Source organism: Marmota monax, unplaced genomic scaffold (assembly GCF_021218885.2).
Source record: "Marmota monax isolate L192 unplaced genomic scaffold, Marmota_monax_Labrador192_F-V1.1 WCK01_AAM20220418_F8-fsc00017, whole genome shotgun sequence".
NCBI lineage: Eukaryota > Metazoa > Chordata > Mammalia > Rodentia > Sciuridae > Marmota > Marmota monax.
In genome coordinates, this window is record NW_026695241.1 from 8,251,730 (window position 1) to 8,261,160 (window position 9,431).

Sequence of the window (9,431 nt, forward strand, 5' to 3'; positions counted from 1 at the left end):
ATAAAGACTTAATCCCATTTCTTCACAAATTCTTCTAAAAAGCACAAGAGAAAGGAGCATTTTGTAAAGCATTCTGTAAGTTCAGCAGTATCCTCACACCAAAATAATAATCAGCATCAAAAATAAAACTACAGGCCAATATGATTTATAAGTATAGACACAAAAATCCTCGCCCAAATATTACTAGGAAAATATTACTGAATTTGGCAACGTACAAAATATAGTATAATGCTGGGCACGGTGGTACATCCTGTAATTCTAGTTGCTTGGGAGGCTGAGCTAGGAGGATTGTGAGTTCAAAGCCAGCCTCAGCAACTTAGCAAGCCCTAAACAACTTAGCAAGACCCTGTCTCAAAATATAATATTAAAAGTGCTGGGGATGTGGCTCAGTTGTTAAGTGTCTCTGGGCCACATCCCCAGCAAAATAAAAAAAAAAAAGTAGTAATAAGTGACCAAATGGGATTCACTCCAGCAACATAAGTTTGCTTCAATATACATAATCAACTTACATAATACACAATATTATGTTGTAGTAAGAACTGAAACCACATAATCTTCTGGTCTTCTCAAAAGATGCAGAGATATAGTTGGAAAAAATCTAAAACCTTTAATGATAAAACACTCAACAAAGCAGAAAAGACAGAGATTTCTTCAATGTGATTAATGGTCTCCATGGAAAACCCACAGATAACATAAACAATGGGAAAGACTGAAAAATTTCCCCTGAAGATCAGAAACAAAGATGTACATTCTCACTACTTCAATTCATAATGTTGGGGGCAAGGAAAAGAACAAATTATGTACAGGTTGGAAAGAAAAGTAAAACTATCTCTGTTTGCAGATGATAGGATATTGTGTATAGAAGATCCTAAAGAGTCTACCAAAAACAAAAATTAAAACAGGACTATTAGTGCCCGTAAATGAGTACAGCAGGATTGTGGGATGCAAAATTTATACACAATATCAATTTCATTTCTATATGTTGGCAATAAACAATATAAAATGAAATTAGAAACATAATTCTATTTATAGTAGCCTTAAAATGATGAAATGCTTAGGAATAAATTTAACAAAATGAGTGTCTTAGTTCATCTGGTCTGCTGCAAAGAAATACCATAGATGGGACAGCTTATAAACAACCCAAATTTATTTCTCACTAGTTCTAGAGGCTGGGAAGTCTAGACATGGGTGCCAGAAGATTTGGGGTCCAGTAATGACCTGCCTCTTAATAGACAGCTGTCTTCTGACTCCAATGTCATATGAAGAAAGGGGTAAGAAATCTCTCTTGGGTTTTTTTCAGAAGGGCACTAAGTCCAGTCATGAGGAGTCTACCTCCATGATCTCCCAGCACCCCCACTCCCTTATACCTTGAAGGCAACGATGTCAACTTATGAAATTTGGGTGGGTAAATAGACATTTAGACTATAGTAAAGTGCAAACTATTTATGCTGAAAACTGTATAACATTATTGGGAGAAGTTAAAGAAGATCTAAATAAGTGGTAAGATATTAAGTGCTCATGTTTTGGAAAATTGGTAAAATGTTATCCCCTCCAAATCTTTCTACTGACTTAACACATCTCCAGCCTTCCCTGCCCCTCCCCCCAGAAGTGGACAAACTCATTCTAAAGTTCATGTGGCTATGTCAGGGACTCAGCATAGCTAAATAAATTTGAAAACAAAGAACCAAGTGAAGGACTCACATTCCTGAATTGAAAACTTACAAAGCTATTGTAATTAAGTCTGTGTGATATGGTCATAAGGATAGACGTACATTAATGGAATAGAATTGAGAGTCCAGAAATAGGCTATTACATTCACAGTCAACTGATTTTGATATGGGATCCAAAACAGTTCACTGAAGCAATGAATAGTCAAACAAATTTTGAGGGGACAACTATCCACATGCAAAACAATAAAGTTGAACCTCTACCTCACGCCATATGCATTAGTTAAGTAAAAATGGACCAAACACTGAAATGTAGCAGCTTAGAAGAAAATGGAAATATATCTTTGTGGCCTTAGATTAGGCAACAGTTCCTTATGTATGACACAAAAAGCACAATAGCAAAAGAAAAACTTAGATAAATTGTACTTTGAGGAAATCATAAGCTTTTGTGCCTCAAAGCACACTATTAAGAAAATGAAAAGATAACCCACAGAATGGAAGAAAATATTTTCAAATCATATTTCCAATTAGGGATTAGTGTCAAATATATGAAGATGTCCTACAACTACCCAATTAAAAGCTAGGCAAAGTATTAGAGCAGAATATTTCTCTAAAAAAAGATACATAAATGGCCAATAAACACATTAAAAGATGCTCAACATCATTAGCCATTAGAAAAATGTAAATTGAAACCATAAAAAGATATTCCTTTGTACCTATCAGGATGTCTAAAATATAGAAGGCAGACATGAACAAGTATTGGCAAGGATGTAGGAAAACTGGAATCCTCAAGCATTGTTAAGGGAATTGTAAAAATGATGCTGTCAAAGTGGTTAAACATAAGCAGGGTGAAATGGTGCATACCTGTAGTCCCAGGAATTCAGGAGGCTGAGGCAGGAGGACCTCTGGAGCCCAGAAGTTTGAGACCAGCCTGGGAAACATAGTGAGATCCTATATATATTTATAACACACACACACACACACACACACAAACACACACAAATAAATAGGATTACTCTTCCATCCAGTGATTCCACTCAAGGTATATTTTCAAGAGACTCAAAACTTATTCCCACAGAAAAGCTTGTATACAAATGTTAATAGAAGCATGATTTATAACAGCTAAAAAATGAAAAACAATGAATGTCCATTAACTGATAAATGGATAAACAAAATATGATTTATTTGTACAAGGGAATGTTATTCAATCAGAAAAGGAATGAAACACTGATACCAGTGCAACCCGGGTAAATTCTGAAAGCACTGTGCTGAGTACAAGCAGCAAAAAGCAAAAGGTCACATGATGTATGATCCCAAGTATAGAGAATGCCTGGAATAGGCAAGTCCATGGAAAGAGAAACTGGCCTAGTGGTTTTCAGGCACCAGGGGTAGGGAGAATGAAGAGTCACTGCTAGAAGATATGGAATTCCTTTTGTGGGTGAAAAAAAATATTCTGCAATTAGATGTGGTGATGGTTGCACATCTCTGAGTAGATACTGAAAACCCCTGAATTGCACACTTTAAAAATGGCAAGATTTTTAGTAAATAAAATATGCACCAATAAGCCTGTTTTTTAAAAAACCTGCTTGTTGGGTTGAACTTGAGAACGTGATGTTGAGTGAAATAAGCCAGATTCAGAAAAATCAAGGGTCAAATGTTTTCTCTTATATGTGGAATCTAAAGAGAAAAAAAGAAAAAAAAATGGTGGGGAGGAGATATCTCAAAAACAGATGGGATTAGAGTAGAGTAGAAGAAGGAGACCAGGGAGAGAGAGGAGAGGTGGGAAAGGGGAGGTATTGGGAACAAAATCGATCAAATTATGTCATGTGCATGTACGAATATAACAAAATGAACCCCGCTATTATGTATGATTATAATGCACCCATAAAAAAGTTGAAAGCCTATTTGTTAGCTTGTCGCTGTCTAGGTCAGTCTTCTGGCATGGGGTGGCTGCCTGCTTTGTTCAAGGTGCAATGAGGTGCTTGGCTGTGTTTCCATCTGCAGCTCAGAGTCCTTTCCCAGGATTATTCCTGTCATCAGCAGAATTGCACTTGCAGAGCTGAGGCCCCTGTTTACGCACCGCATGTCAGGAGGTAGCTGCTTGCTGCTTCTAGAGGTCACCTGCCTTCTTCATCAGGTACTCCCCTCGGTTTCCAGGCCAAATGATGTGTGCTGGGTACTGCAAGTTCCTGACTCCTGTTACCAGTCAGAGAAAAGCTCTCTGCTTGTAGAAGGCTCCTGTGATCTGATTAGTCCCTATCTTAAGGTCAACTTATTTGGTAGTGGGACTTGAATTACATCTTAAGACTCCTTCAAGGCAATACCTGTATTAATGCTTGAATGAATAACCAGGGGATAGCAATTGGATGTGGGAGTGAGATGGGTATCTTAATAACTGTGCTGGTTACAACCCAGGTCTATATTTATTCTCCTTGGGGAGGGGGTGATTGTAACCCTCATATAGTTTGAAGTTGTCGAGACTCTGTGTAGTATTTTGAACCTTTCCAACTGAGTTTTAAGACTGTCTCTCAGGAACAATTCACATGGACATCTGGCATTATTTTGCTCTAACCTTGACCTTAAAGAGTTGGTTTCAGGCTAAGTAATGTATACAAAAGACACCATGCTTCCTTAGTGAAAGGAAAGTGACCACAACACTCGGAGCTACCAAGAGAGCTTTATTGCAGCAGTGCAAAAGAGGAGAAAAAGAGAGAGAGAGAGAGAGAGAGAGAGAGAGAGAGAGAGAGAGGAAAGAGAGAGCAAGGGAGAGCGAAAGCAAGAGAGGGAGACAGAGAGCAAGAGCAAGAGAGAGGGGCCCGGCAGGAGGGAGTGTTTTATAGCCCAAATCTAATGGGGTCTCTGGGGCTGCAAGCTGCCTTGTTGGCGTACAGTGATTGGATCATACAGTAGTTGCTAAGGGTGTCATCTTCTGCCTTCAGGTAGATGGGGCAGGGGTCAGATGTGGGTTTCTGTTGCACCAGACTGGTGGGGGTCGAGTGTTCAGCCTTGAGTGGGGTTGAGTGTTCAGACTTGATGCAAACAGGTGATAAAGGACCAGACAGAGGGGGGTTTGAGTGCGTGGGTTATCCTATAGTTATGTATAGTTATTACATGTTAATTTAAAAAAGAGCTGGGGTTGGAGCAGTGTCCAGCCCTGTCTTTCTGCCTTGACTTAGTATCCAGTGAGATCCATTCTTTGAAATCACTTCTTCAAATTTTCCTCACTGGGATCACTCATTTGAGACTGGCGAATACTCTGGTTTAATCTTTATGATACTAAATGTTCATTGTGGAGTGTTGGTTGATTGGAGGCTTTCAGGGATGGAGTATGGGGTGGATAGTACCACATTTCTAGTGCAGGACCTATTGAATAAGAATGAACAAAATCCCAAGGACTACTTTTTGAAATCATTTCTGAAAGGACACATCAGGGCAATATCTAATAATTACCAGTGGAATGAAGAATCCGAGTGAAGGCTATTTTGAATGCCTTCCTATGTTTGGTCTATGAAAGTGTCAAGGGCCTATTTCCTTTTAAATTGATTCCTTGGAGTCAAAATAGACTATCTCCACCAATTTCTGACTAATAGCAGATTTCATTATTCGTAGACTAATTCCTCAGAGGAAGGTTACAGAACCAGGTACATATCAATTCTGCTCAATTTGGAACCCCAGAAGGATGATTGATAGCAGGCTGGCTGCTCTCCAGGCCCTTACTTCTGAAGTTCAATATTTACAGTCAGATACTAAACAGACCTCGTGCAATCCTGATGAGCCTCCCTGTGAATATTTTCTTACTCAGAATAATTAAATTTCAAGAATGTGCTGCAGGAAAAAGCTGTCGCGTCGCATTACATTAACATTGTGACTCACATGGAAATTGTCAGTTAACTCAATTGCCAGGGCCCAATCATTTGCAGGCATAATTTAGTTCACTTAGAGTTAAGAGAACAAATGATTAATAAAATGTCTTACTTGGGATTGTTGAATGCAAACAATAAATTGTGCTGTATATTAGATGGTTCAAAGGAACTGGATGCTAAGAGTAGAAGAGGCATTGGATGCTCATGATTAATTTAAAGCAAACCGTGCTCTGCCCTTTACGAAACATCCCACTCATAGCCTCCTTTGAATCTTAGGATGATGCTATGAGTGGCATTATTAACTCCATTTATAAGTGAAGACTCTGAGGATTGGAGTCAGCGTCTCTTTCAAGGTCACTTAGGTGGTTTGTGATAGATTGGGACGAGACTGGAGACATCAGCCCCTATTGTGGCTTGAATCACACCCCTCCTCCAATTCCCAATTCAATATGTTCAAGTGACAGCCCCCAGTACCTCAGACATGTGACCTTTTTGGAAATAGTGTTGCTGCAGATAAGACTGGTTAAGAGAAAGCCATATCGGTGTACAGTGAGCCCTTAATCCAACAGGGGTGATGTCCTTACAAGAAAAGGAGAGAGACATAGAGGAAAGATTATTATCCAAGGGACACCAAGGGTTGGAGCCAACACCATAACTATAAGAGGCATGAAATAATAGATCCTCCCTCCAGGCTCCTGAAAAAACTCAACCACTTGATTTTAGCCTGCTAGCCTCCAGGACTGTGAGAAATAAATGTCTGTTCTCTTAGCCATCCAGTTTGTATACTAAGAAACTAATAATGAATCTCACACAAAATAAAAGTTTCCATTTATAGTGCCCTGACTGTGGGCCAGGTATTTTATATACATTAACATGACACCATTTTGGAACCCATCAAGGTATATATATATTACAATTGACATTTTCATGACTCAACTTAGGCCAGTGGTTAAGCACCTTTGAGTTCAATCCCTAGTACTAAGAAAGGAAGGAAGGAAGGAAGGAAGGAAAGAAAGAAGGGGATAATCTACATGTAAAAAACAAGACTAGAACTACTTTTAACCTCCAAATTATATTTTCAAAATTTCCCATTTATTTCTGTGAACCCTTTATCTGCAAGATAAGCACTAGCCCCATCATTCCCTTTACTCTAGCAAATGCACCACTAGGGAGGGATCCCACTCCTGCTGGGTCCAGGAAGATGATAAAATCCTCCCCAGGGTTTCCACCTAAGCTAGGATTGCTTTTCCAATGTCCTAGTGACAGTCACATGCTCACTAGTTATGGCATTTGGACTTCTTGGATGAGTACTCGATTTCTTAATATGCTATGGTTCATTTTTATTTTTCAAGATGTTTTTATCTAACATTATAGATTACCTAGGCAGCTTACTCAAAGTGGAGATAGGCAGAACTAAATTGCCAAAGTTGGATTTTTTAGTAACATGGGACATGTCCATGAAATTTCACTGTTGTAAAAAAACAGATAAAAATATGTACACTGTGGTTCTCTATCTTTCTACTACTTATAGATATGTCACTTTGATCAAGTTATGTATCCTCTGTGAGCCTCAGTTTCCTTAAATGTATACAATAATATGTATCTTGTAAGGGTAATGTGAGGATTAAAAGTGGTGTCCTTGACAATTCTGTATAAAATGTGGACAAGCCATAGTTTACCTTGGATTTCCAGGTTGCTGTAATAAAGTATGACAGACTGTGTAATTGGAGCAACAGAAATTTATTTTCTTAAAATTCTGGAGGCTAGAAGTCTGAGATCAGGTATGGGAGGGTTGTTTCTTTTGAGACCTCTCTCCTTGGCTTGTGAATTGTCCTCACATGGTCTTTCTGCTGTGCATGTCTGTCCTAGCCTTCTCTTTTAAAAAATTTTTAAAATTTGTTATAATTAGTTATACATGACAGTAGAATGCACGTTGATACATCATATATAAATGGAGTATAATTTCTCATTTTTCTGGTTGTACATGGTATAGAAACCCACTGGTCATGTAGTTATATAAGTACATAGGGCAATAATGTCTGGTTCATTCTACTATCCTTTCTCACCCTATACCCCTCCCCTCCTTTCACTCACCTCTAACTAAAGTAACTCTATTCTTCCCAACCCCCCACCCCCATTATGGATCAGCATCTGTTTATCAGATTTGGCCTTCAGTTTTTTGGGATTGGCTTATTTTGCTTAGAATGATATTCTCCAGCTCCATCCATTTATAGGCAAATGCCATAATTTCATTCTTCTTTAAGACTGAATAATAACATCCTCTTTTTGTAAGAATACCAGTCATATTGAATAAGGACTCACCCCAAAGACCTCATTTAATCTTAATTACCTCTTTAAAGGATGCTATCTCTAAATCAGTCACATTATGAGACACTGAGGGTTTGAACTTCAACATAGGAATTTTGTGGGGACACTCCTCCATCACATCAAGAGCCCTCTCCTACTGGACTTTGTACTGTTCTTCCAACACCCATGAAAAATTGTCTGCTCTGCTTCAATATCCTACTCTTCCTCCTTTCCAAAGTCCAAATGGAATCTTAAGGAAGTGTTTTTTTATAATCTCCCAAAATTCATAAGGAACTCATCTCTCTCTTTAGGCTCCTAGGATTCATTGCTTGTATCTGTGTCAGAGCAACATTATGTTTTAATTCTGCATCTCCGTATGTCTTGAACAGGATGTAGCACATAGTAGGTGTTCTATAAATAATCCCTTGAACCACACCGAATGCCAGTTAGTTAAACCGACATTTTTCTTCGGTAGGATTTAGTTGGGAAATTCCTTTGTTGACCGCCTTAGTGAAGCACCACTGAGAAACTTAGAATAAATAAGTGGATTTGACTTTTCCTTCATGCACATTTTATGTTTAAGAAACCTATTTTAGGATATGTTTGAGGCAGCCTAACATTTATGGATGCCAACATGAATGTTAAGTGACTTTCATGATTTATATATATACTTTGAATTTTTAATGAATATGACAAAAGTTATTCTGCTCAGGAAGTCCACAACATTGTGTGGGTGATTATTTAAACTGCTGGTGGAGGAGGATAAATCGTGTAAAAAAGAAAGTCTACCATGAAAATGTGCAAAGATGATTCAAATGGGGCTCTGTTTTAAAATGTATGGAGTGTGTATATCCATATTTTTGGTCCTTGTCACTTTATTTAGAATTAATTTCCTAAGGATACGTAGGATTGCAGTATAACCACATCAGTGGCTACTTGGAATTATTCTCCCTCAAGGGACCTTCTGTTTCCCACACCACCTCAACCACAAACAAGTAGACGCTTAATGAAATCTTAGAAATGTGCCTCACACTCTTCCCCTTGTCCAGGCTGTCTGCTCTTTGAACCTGAAACAACCCTAAAGCAGGCGATGGCTGGTCTTCTCTTAATAGTGCAAACAGCAGAGGGTCCAACACACCTGCACATCTGTCGCCTTGTATTCTACTACCTTTCCAACTGAAATGCCCATCTTAAAACAAACAAAAAAAACCCTACTCTGTGTCTAATGCACACCTCTTATAAAAAATCCCTTGTCACAGCATCATGATTGATAATGACCATCCAGTGACTGTTAAAAAAAAATCCTTTGTTTATTATTCACAGTGCTAGTCCAGTAAAAGGTTTTGTGGATGGATTGATGCATGAACTGAAAACACATCTTTCCCAGAAAGCCTCAAACTGCTTTAAAGTCTTTGAAAGTAATTTAATTTATTCTCCATCCTCTTTCTTCTTTGATGACATCTCCATTGAACCACTCAGTATTCAGACAAAGGCACATGGGGCGCAACTGTCACTTTCTTCTGTCTTGTGTCCTACTTTCTGTCAATAAATCCAGCAAATTTTCTCAAATTCGTTATCTTCCTTTGCTCCCTCT